This window comes from Ornithorhynchus anatinus, chromosome 1 (assembly GCF_004115215.2).
Source record: "Ornithorhynchus anatinus isolate Pmale09 chromosome 1, mOrnAna1.pri.v4, whole genome shotgun sequence".
Classification (NCBI taxonomy): Eukaryota; Metazoa; Chordata; class Mammalia; order Monotremata; family Ornithorhynchidae; genus Ornithorhynchus; species Ornithorhynchus anatinus.
The window spans coordinates 147148068-147159361 of NC_041728.1; the positions used below are offsets into that span (position 1 = coordinate 147148068).

General features: G+C 43.4%; 1 non-coding gene across 1 annotated transcript; it reads right to left on the minus strand.

Annotated features, from left to right (window-relative positions):
• Positions 1 to 9486: 9486 nt before the first annotated feature.
• Positions 9487 to 9624, minus strand: LOC114816370. The gene has a single exon (XR_003764137.1). It is a non-coding gene; the product is annotated as a small nucleolar RNA SNORA7 (small nucleolar RNA).
• Positions 9625 to 11294: the final 1670 nt, after the last annotated feature.

Genomic DNA, 11294 nt, shown 5'->3' on the forward strand with positions numbered 1-11294 from the left:
TAATAATAGGACGAATGTTTTCAGATGAGGAAACCGAAGCGGGAGCTGAAGTGACTTGCCTCTCACATTTCCGTTGTCCTAAATATCCAATTTTTGGTTTTGCCTCTTACGTTATTGCAGAGGTGGGAGGTGACACTTAAAATCAAGCAGTAGGAACAGTATTATTTAACTAATGTAGCGCATCTCCAAAAATATAAATTTAGTCTCAACCAGTTGAAAAGAGAATGAGGCTGCAAGTCAGGAGTCAGGTTTTTGTCTTGGCTCCTTCGCTTGCCTGCTGCTGTAATGTTGGGCAACTCACTTAATCTCTCTGTGCCTCAGTATCCTCACATGATTGTTCTCCCTCCCTCTTAGACTCTGAGGCCCATGCTTGGCATAGAAGGAAGAAGCAATTAACTAATTATATTTATTGTGCTTTTATTGTGGCAGAGCACTGTACTAAGTGGTTGGGAAAGTACAATAGGATAAAGTTAGTAAACACGATCCCTGCTCACAACTTAACAAATAACCTGACTTTTACCATTATCATTTTCCAAATTCTTGGCAACACCTGCTAGTAGAGGATGAAAATAAATAATAGTGGTATTGTTAAGTGCTTACTACATGTCAGGCACTGTACTAAGCACTGGGGTGGATACAAGCAAATCCAGTTGGACACAGTCCCTGTCCCAGGTGGGGCTCACAGTCTCAATCCCCATTTTACAGATGAGGGAACTGAGGCTGAAGAAGTTAAGTGACTGCCCAAGGTCACACAGCAGTCAAATGCAGCCAGGATTAGAATCCATGACCTTCTGACTCACAGGCCCATGCTCCATCCACTATGCCATGCTGCTATTATTATTATTATTATTATTAATAGTGATAATATTGGGGGAGTTACACACCAGCAGAGATAGATATCTTTATTACTGAAGATATTTTTATTACTTTCCACTAGGCCTTGCTGCTTTTCCTTCTGGTAAGTGATCTAGGGTGGTGTTTTACTGGTGTTCCAGATGGAATATTCCTAGGTTGGGTGGGGCACCCAGCAGGAAGGTGTCTGGAAGGGATGAGAGAATGCCAGGGGCACTGTGCAGGTCTCTGTCATGATCATCAGTTATTATCAATGTCCTCTCAGGACGGAACCTGAGCCGGAATTCTTGACAGCAGTGTCTATCACCAGCATCCATCAAAAAGGTAGTAATAATAGTAAACATCACTAGCCGAGGAATTTAGGATGAGAGGAGTGCCACTCGACTTTGGCCCGTAGTGGCCCAACATCTTCACAAAATTCCCACTTCTCTTGCCTTGAGCGGCTGTCTGCGGCTTCTCAGCTTTTTCCTTTTTCCACGACCTCTCCTTCATCTGGCGCTGTCAGGCTTGTCCCAACTGCTCCGGGTGCTGAGAGGGAGCTGTTTCAGCAGCAGCATTCCTGTCACAGATTCCTGCTCACCGCTCTCTGTGTTGGGACTTCTAAAGCTAGAGGTTTGCGTGGGCTAGGCCATCAGAGGTGGGTATCTTTGACAGAAAAACCATAGGGAAAACCTTCTGATTAGTTTGACAAAGATGATAGCTTACCCAAGTTGCTGCGGGAGGGCCGAAAATGATTGATAGTTCAAAATTTGATTTCATTTTTGGTGCATGCTTAAAACCCAAGACCAGACTGCACAAGGGCAGCAGATACTGGTAGGCCATTTCTACATTCCAGCTTTTTCTTCAACTCCCAAGTCCTTCCCTGGGTTTGTGACTGTGGGCAAGTCACTTAACTTCTCTGTGCCTCAGTTACCTCATCTGTAAAATGGGGATTAACTGTGTCTCACGTGGGACAAGCTGATTACCCTGTATCTTCCCCAGTGCTCAGAACAGTGCTCTGCACATAATAAGTGCTTAACAAATACCAACATTATTATTATTAGCCCAGTGAGGAGGGCTTCTGGAAACTGCTGGTTCTACTATTCCCTGTGCCTCATGGCTAACATGAAGAAGAGAGTGAAGTTGTTTCTGGGTGCCCACTGGTGAGGTGGAACTCCTTGAGGGCAGGGACTATGTCCCTTCTTCTACTGGAGGTCTCCAAACACTAAGAATAGTACTCTGCACACAGGTAATAATAATAATAGTATTTGTTAAGCGCTTACTATGTGCCAAGCACTGTTCTAAGATCTGGGGTACAAGATAATCAGGTTGTCCCACATGGGGCACACAGTCTTCATCCCCATTTTACAGAGGAGGGAATTGAGGCACAGAGAAGTGAAGTGACTTGCCCAAAGTCACACAGCAGAGAAGTGGCAGAGCCAGGATTAGAATTTATTTCCTCTCACTCCCAAACCCAGGCTCTTGCCACTAAACCACACTGCTTCTCTAGGAGTACACAAAGGAGTGCTCTTTACATAGTCACTGTAGTCCTTGAGCTCTTTGATGCTCACCCAAGTCCCACCATACTTTTGTAAATTTATCCTATCCCTTATCTACTTTAATATCCGTCTCCCTGCTGTAGACTGTAAACTCCTCGTGGCCAGGAGTCATAGCTACCAACTCATTCATTCATTCAATCATATTTACTGAGCACTTACTGTGTCCAGAACACAGTACTAAGCACTTGAGAGAGTACAATACTAAGTATGATACACTGCACACAGTAATGTGCTCAGTAAATACCATTAATTGTATTATTGAGTGCCCACTGGGTGCTATGGTTAAGATGATGTTGATCATAATGATGATGATATTAATAATAGTAATAATTTGTTTTTTGTGACACTCTTACTATATATAAAATACTAATCTAAATACTGGGGTAGGTACAAGATGAGCAGCGTGGCGCAGTGGAAAGAGCACGGGCTTTGGAGTCAGGGCTCATGAGTTCAAATCCCAGCTCTGCCACTTGTCAGCTGTGTGACTCTGGGCAAGTCACTTAACTTCTCTGTGCCTCAGTTCCCTCATCTGTAAAATGGGGATTAAGACTGTGAGCCCCACGTGGGACAACCTGATTCCCCTGTGTTTACCCCAGCGCTTAGAACAGTGCTCGGCACATAGTAAGCGCTTAACAAATACCAACATTATTATTATTATTATTATTATTATTATTATTAATTAGACACAGTCTGTCCCTAATCAGGCTCATGGTCTAAAAAGGAGGGAAAACAGCTATCAAATCCCCATTTTATAGATAAAGATGAGCCACAGAGAAGTTCAGTGATTTGCTCATGTCACACAGCAGACAGGTGAAAAATCCAGGATTAACCCAGGGTTAGAACCTTTTACCTGACTCCCAGGACTCGGTTCTTTTTCCTAAGATGTGTTATAATTTCCAAACACTTAGTATCATGCACTGTAATAACAAGCAGGTGATGCATTCCGTGCTCACAGTGAGCTTACACCCTAATGGGGGAGACAAACATGAACATACCAATAGAATAATCAAAGGAAGCAAATGAATGTACCATTGAAGAACACAAATACAAGAATGTTCGGGGGCAGGGGTGGTGGGTATAAATAATAAGTGTTGGAGTTGGAATTAGAATTGATGCCCATTTATTTACTCTCAAGTGGGATGCCAGGAACAAATCAAGAAGACAGGGTTTTAAGAGGTTAATAATAATGTTGGTATTTGTTAAGCGCTTACTATGTGCCGAGCACTGTTCTAAGTGCTGGGGTAGACACAGGGTAATCAAGTTGTCCCACGTGGGGCTCACAGTCTTAATCCCCATTTTACAGATGAGGTAACTGAGGCACCGAGAAGTCAAGTGACTTGCCCAAAGTCACACAGCTGACGAGTGGCCGAGCCAGGATTCGAACCCATGACCTCTGACTCCCAAGCCCATGCTCTTTTCACTGAAGGTGAGGAGCGCTGCAGTCTGTTTAGATTTGTAGAGGGAGGGAGTTCTAGGCTTGGTTAACTTCAAATGCAAGGGAGCCATAGAGGCAGGAGAGCCAAGAGCTAGGTAGTTCCTTGGGGGCAGGGGTCATATCTACTTACTCTAGGATACTCTTCCAAGTGATTACATTATTCTGCAGAGAGTAAGCACTCAACCAATACTAATAACTGATTGACGGCAGCTGGAAGGTTATTTTGAGAGGATTGAAGGGATTGCACTGGAACATAAAGGGTGAAGGGAAGAGATATGTAAGATGAGGGGAATTGGTCAAGAGCCTTGAAGCCAAGTGTAGGAAGTATTTGTTTGCTTTGGGAGGGTATAGGAAGCTAGGAGAGGGTTTTGAAGAATGAAGAGATATGAGAGGACATAAGGGATCTGGGGTGACACCCAGGTTGAGATTGCAAGTTCCTTGCGGACAGAGATCATGTCTACCCACCTCTATTGTATTATGCTTTCCTAAGTACTTACCAAAGTGCTCTGCAGGGAGTAAGGGATCAATATATACCATTGATTGATTGCTTGTTAAGGCATATTGAGTTTGAGGTGTTGGTAGGTTATCCAGCTGGAGATGTCCTGGAGGCAAGTGGATATGTGACACTGTGATGTGGAATGTAGGAAACGGGAGTCATCTGGATAGAGATGACAGCTGAAGCCATGAGAGTGATGAGCTCTCTGAGAAAATACGTAGGGGGTAGTCCAAAGAGCAGTGGATAAAACTTTGTGGTGTTCCCACAGAAAGAGGATTGGAGGCAGAAGATATGTAAAGAAAGAAACTAAGGCGGCAAGATCAGGAAGAGGTGGGAAATTAGTAAATTTACTCCTTTATCAGTAAGCTTGAAATCTGACAGCGTTTTTAGAAGAAAAATTGGTAATTATTTAGTGCTTACTGTGTGCAGCAGCATGGCATAGTGGATAGAGCATGGGCCTGGGAGTCAGAAGGTCATGGGCTCTGATTCATGATCTTGGGCAAGTCATTTCACTTCCCTGTGCTTCAGTTCCCTCATTTGCAAAATGGGGATTGAGACTGTGAGCCTCATGTGGGACAGGGACTGTGTCCAGCCCAATCTGCTTGTATCCACCCCAGTTAAGTGCACATAGTAAAGTGCTTAACAAATACCATTATTATTATTATTATTATGAAAAGTGGCTGAGAGGTCAAGAAAGCATACGGCCCTTTGAACCTGGCCACAAGAAGATCATTGGTGACCTTAGAGAGTCTAAGCAGAGTGAAGGGGATGAAAACCTGACTGCAGTGAGTCCTGGAGAGAGGTGGTGGAGAGGAAATAAAGGCAGAGTTCCAGGAGTTTGAACAGAATGGAAGCAGGGAAATGGATCAGTGGAAATGGAGTTGAGAGAAGGTTTTTGTAATATGGGGGGAGACTTATAAAAGTATAGAGGAAGGACCCAACATGCCACAGGAGATCAAAAACAGTGGTGAGGTCGGGGAGAAGAGGGAGCAAGCAATTTTAGGAGGTGAGAGGGGATAGGGTCAGAGGTGCAGATAGAAAGGATGGATTTAGAGATTTACTGTTGTAAAACATCTGGAAAAAAGGAGATGGATGGGGGGTGACAGGGGAGTGGTGAGGGAGTGATTGAGAGATGGGGAGATCACACCTATTTTTTTCAATTTAATTAACAAAGTAGTCGTGAGGTCACTGGGACTCAGGGAGGATGGTGACAGAGAAGTTGGGAGTTTCTGGAGGCAGTTAAAGGTCTGGAAAAGATGGATAGGGTTGAAGGTTGATGGAGCAATGGTAGAGATTTGTCATTCCAAAAACAGAGCTGAGTTACACAGTAAGACAGTATGTTTGGAACAACAGAAGAAAGGCCAGAGCCTGGATTTCCACCCGCTGTGTTCATGTGAGCCCGTTGTTGGGCAGGGATTGTCTCTCTGTGTTGCTGAAATGTACTTTCCAAGAGCTTATTACAGTGCTCTGCACACAGTAAGCACTGAATAAATACGATTGAATGAATGAATGGATGAATCTGCCTGGCAGAGGAAAAGAAGTGCTCTATAGTCGGTTCGCATTGTGACCCACTCTCTGTGGTGTTGCTCCTGGGCCGTAGGTCTTTTCCATACTTTGCTCTGCTGCCCTGATCATTTTTCTACAAAAATGTTTAGTCCATGTTTCCCCACTCCTCAAGAACCTCTAGCTGTTGCCCATCCACCTCGGCATTTAACAGAAACTCCTTACTATCTGCTTTAGAGCACTCAATCATCTTGCCCCCTCCTACCTTACCTTGCTACTCTCCCACTACAACCCAGCCACCATACTTTGCTCCTCTAATGCTAACTAGTCATTGTACTTCAATCTTATCTATCTCATCTAATCTCCCTCATCTCATCTTCCTCCTCAAATCCACCAAGCTAGCACACATCTCCTCCCCCTTCAAAGCCCTCCTGAAAGCTCACCTCCTCCTGGAGGCCTTCCCAGCCTTCATTTTCCTCTGCTCCCCTTTCCCTCCCCAATGCCCCTTCTCGCTCCCTCTGTTCTACTCCCCTCCCTGCCCCACAGCACTTGTGTGTGTATATATGTACCTATTTATAATTCTATTAATTTTATTAATGATATGTATATATAATTTTATTTATATTGATGCTATTGATACCTGTTTACTTGTTTTGAGGTCTGTCTCCCCCCTTCTAGACTGTGAGCCCGTTGTAGGCAAGGATTGTCTCTGTTGCTGAATTGTACTTTCCAAGTGCATAGTATAGTGCTCTGCACACAGTAAGCATTCAATAAATGTGACTGAATGAATGAATCTATCTCATCGATCTCATTGAGAAGCAGCATGGCCAGTGGATAGGGTGTGGGCCTGAGAGTCAGGTCATGGGTTCTTATTCTGGCTCTGCCACTTGTCTGCTCTGTGACTGTGGGCAAGTCACTTCACTTCTCTGTGCCTCAGCTACCTCATCTGTAAAATGGGGATTGAGACCGAGAGCCCCCTGTGGGACAGGGACTGGGTCCAACCTAATTTACTTGTATTCATCCCAGGGCTTAGTACAGTGCCTGACATTCAATTAATTCAATCGTATTTATTGAGTGCTTACTGTGTGCAGAGAACTGTATTAAGCACTTGGCACATAGTAAGAGCTTAACAAATACAGATACTATGATTAATATTATCTTTGTTGTTACTGACCTTTTGCCCAGCTCCTGCCTCTGTCCCTGAACACCCTTGCCTTTTCACATCCAACAGACAATTACTCTGCCCACCTTCAAAGCCTTATTAAAAGTACATCTCCTCAAAGAGATCTTCTCCCACTCCCTTCTGTGTTGCACTTGGATTAGATTTCCTTTTTTCACCCCTCCCTCAGCCCCACAGCATATATAATTTATCCTCTAGACCGGAAGCTCATTGTGGGCAGGGAATGTGTCTACCAACAATGCTATATTGTACTCTCTTTAGCGCTTAGTTCAGTGCTCTGCACACATACGATTGATTGGTTGATTGATTCAATTTCCCTTTCTAATGGGGAAATGTGTGTCACTGGAAGGGCATCTTTAACCCTATCTGATATGCTGCTAGATAAGCCATATGACATTCTCGGGCTTCAAGGCCTGTTTCATTTTTCAACGGCTTTGGTGCTTCCCCTTTCAATGCAAAACCAGAAGCCCTTCAAGGGACTCCATCAGCTTCTGTAAATTGCACATCTTCAGAGCTGGCAGCAGGCCAAGAAAGTGTAACCCAGGCCCCCTTTCTGCTCCAAATGAGGCTTGGATTTCCAAAATTGGTGGGCCTGGGCCTCAGTTTGAGCCCGGATTAGAACTGGGACCAAGATAATTCCCACTGGGCCAAGAAAATCTGGCTCAACAGCCCAACCCTGCCAGTGTTTGAAATGAATTTAACCACTCAGAAACCAGCATTACAGTAAGGGGAGGAGCACCTCCCCGGGGATGTATTCTGCATGGAAATGGCTCACACATCGATTACTTGTCTTCCCAAATATTTCAAATTAACACAAAATTTTCTCATTACCAAATGACAGGTTTTAGTTTTCAATGTCTGAGCTGTCGAACACGCCTGGAATATAGATTTTTTTTTTTTAACTTCTGCCCAGAAAAATGGAATAACGTGGAACTGCTGAGTAACCCCATGAACTAATGAAGTAAACATTTGCCACCACTGAGCCATGGCGACCATCCAGAACTCCTGAGCTTCCACCTGCAGAAACCTGTGATTCACCTCTGAGTCACTCAGCAAACGTTAGCAAAGGAAAGGCCAACAGCGATCCCGAAAGCTCACTCTGTTGCCAGTTCTCTCTCGCTCTCTTGGAATAATGACATTAATGACACTTCCAAACAGCTCCCCGTCACAGGATGGGAGTTTCAAAAATCCATGTGGCAGCTGATTTCCTAATAGGATGCATTAAGCAGGACATTGCATGTTTTACGGGCTGGAGTTGATTAGACAATAAGACTTAAAATATGTAGGTAAAGTGGTTGAAAAATAGGTCTTGGAAGCTCAGATCAAAGCATTACAGGGGGGTGATTAGATAAATAAAAAGTTTAAGCCTAACTGAGCAAATAATTGCACATCCCTTGAAAAGCTCAGTTCACAGGGACTGATCAAATGTGAGTCACCCCCCCAGGCACAGATGTCTTTCTAAGAATATTGCTTTTAATTTTCTTAATGTACATCAAAAGGAAAAAAAAAATGACTGCTACTGACCAGAGAATATTCTGTTTGTATAGGGAAAGCCTTCTAAAAAAAACACTGACAAAAATCCCAACTCCAGCAGTTTAAACAAGGCTGGGTCTTTCCTTTTTCTTCATTTTCTCCCTCTAGCATAGAGTTTTGCTTCTCTGAGATCGCTTAGCCTGGCTCAACTCAAAACATTTCTAAAATAAGATCCAAAGACTTGAAATACATATTCATTAGGTAAAGGAAAGATGTACGGGTTTTTTTTTTCAATTTGACTATGAAGTCCATTTATAGCAACATGGGATTGTTATACTAGGGTTTGTGGGTTTTTTTTCCACTCTGAATAAGCTACATTTCCATTCCATCAGTTCCTTTAACGACTGGGTCACGACTGGATGACAAATGGATCATGACTGGATCACAAGTGTCACAGAGCCCTGGATGGTTACTTTTATTCTTTTTCCTTATAGCTATTTGTTCTGTTAATGCACAAAACTTTGATTTTATTAGTTATGTCCCTGGCAAATATCCTCAGTTGAGATGACTGAGGTATTCAGAAATGAAGTGTCTTTTCATAGCATGTAGCAAAGGCAAGAACACAAATCAATCAGTAGTATTTATCAAGTACATGCTCTATACCAAGCATTGTGATGCACTTGGGAAAGAATAATGAAGTGGACAGGGTCTCTACTCTCCAGGAGGTGACCATCTAGTGGGAGAGGCAAGGAATGGCCTAGTGAAATGGGCCCTAGGGTCAGGGTCTTTTCTTGTGCTGTTGAGTCAATTCCGACCTATAGCAACTCCATGGACACATCTCTCCCAGTGCGTCCCACCTCCATCTGCAGTTGTTCTAGTAGTGGATCCACAGAGTTTTCTTGGTAAAAATACGAAAGTGGTTTACCATTGCCTTATTCCATGCAGTAAACTTGAGTCTACACCCTCGACTCTTTCCCATGCCGCGTCTGCCCAGCACAGGTGAGTTTTCAGTTGTAGAAAATTGCCTTCCACTCGCTAGCCACTGGCCAAGCTAGGAATGGAATGAGTAGGCCTCTGTTTGACAATCCCTCCCGTAGCCGAGTCCGGTAGAGTACTGGAAACTCTCCAGGTGAGATCCCAAGAGGGAAAGAGTCAGGGTACCTGGGTTCTATTTCCAACTCTGCCACTTGCTTGCTTTCTGACCTTGGGCCGATCATTTAGCTTTCCCATGCTTGTTTCCTCAGCTGCAAAATGGCAATTCAATATCTGTTCTACCTTCCTCTTAGACTGTGATCCCCATGTGGGACAGGAATTGGGTGTAAGATTATTTTGTATCTACCCCTGTCAATCAGGCAATCATATTCACTGAACACTTACTGTGTACGGACCACTGTACCAAGTGCTTGGGAGAGCACACTAGAACAGTAAACAGATGTATTCCAAGCCCATATTGATCTTACAGTCTAGAGTTACAGAACTCCCATGTTTAGTAAAGCACTTGACACATAGTAAGTGCTTTACAAATTGTATTATTATTGTTTTAAATTAAATTACAGATGGGGGGAGCAAAGAGTTTTGTTTGTCCACGTACTTTTGGGAGGGGTGATAAGGAGGTGAGTACCCATGTGAGATCTCAGGATTATCAGAGACAAGCAAAGATTGAAGTGATACTAAGGAGTGTTAGTAAATCAATCAGTGGTATTTATTAAGTGCTTACTCTGTGCATAGTACTGTCCTAAGTCCTTGGGAGAGGGCAATAAAGCAGAAAGCGACTACCTTTCCTACCCACAAGGAGGTTACAGTCTAGAGGAGGACCTTAGGGTGGGATATAGTGGGTGGAGAGGAGAATCTAAATTCTAGTCTGCAGCTTGGACTACTAAATCATCTCACATAGGTAGCAGAATCAGAATATATTGATGACTGTAGGGCATAGCCTTACTATTTCACCTAAATCAACTGACTCTTTACAACTAAAGTGGAGTCCATTGAACCCCTAATATGATTCCGCCAATGTGGAGATCAGGATCAGGCAAGAATAGAAAGCTGACAGTGATACTGAGTAATCTGTAAATGAACAGATATCATATTTTCTGGTATGATTTTCCCCATGCCCCATTTTCAAAAAGGAAATGAACTATTATTTTTGAAAGTTGTAATAACAATGCACCCCAGAGCAGGAAAAGAAGTATTAGATCAGGACTAATGCCACAATTGCAGGCTCAGTCATGGGAGGGAGTTTCTTCACTGAGACACAGGTGAAGGAGAAGGGAAGGGGGTGAATTTGAGTGTCTATTATATGCGACACTTGGGAGAGTACAAGTAGTTACTTTTCCCTTTCTTCCACCTGCCTTTCCACCTCGTATTTAGTTCAGTGCTCTGCACATAGTAAGTGCTCAATAAATACAATTGAATGAATGAGCGAATGAATAATAACTGTAATAATAAGTGCTTACTATGTGCCTAGCACTGTTCCCAGTGCTGGGGTAGATACAAGGTAATCAGGTTGGACACAGTTCCTGTCCCACCTGGGTCTTACAGTCTTAATCCCCATTTTACAGATGAGGTAACTGAGGCCCAAGTGAAGCAAGAGCTCAGTGAATTTTTCTTCCTCACAAATCCAGGTACTCCTGACAACTACTCCCCCACCCCAGCTGGGAAATGTGCCATCTGTCTCCCCTACAACTCATCCGTGAAAGGTATTTCTCCTATTGGTAATTTATTTTAATGTCTTTTCCCCTCTGTTAAACTGTAAGCTCCTTGTCGGTAGGGATCATGTCTGCATACTCTACTGTATTGTGCTTTCCCAAGCATGAAGTA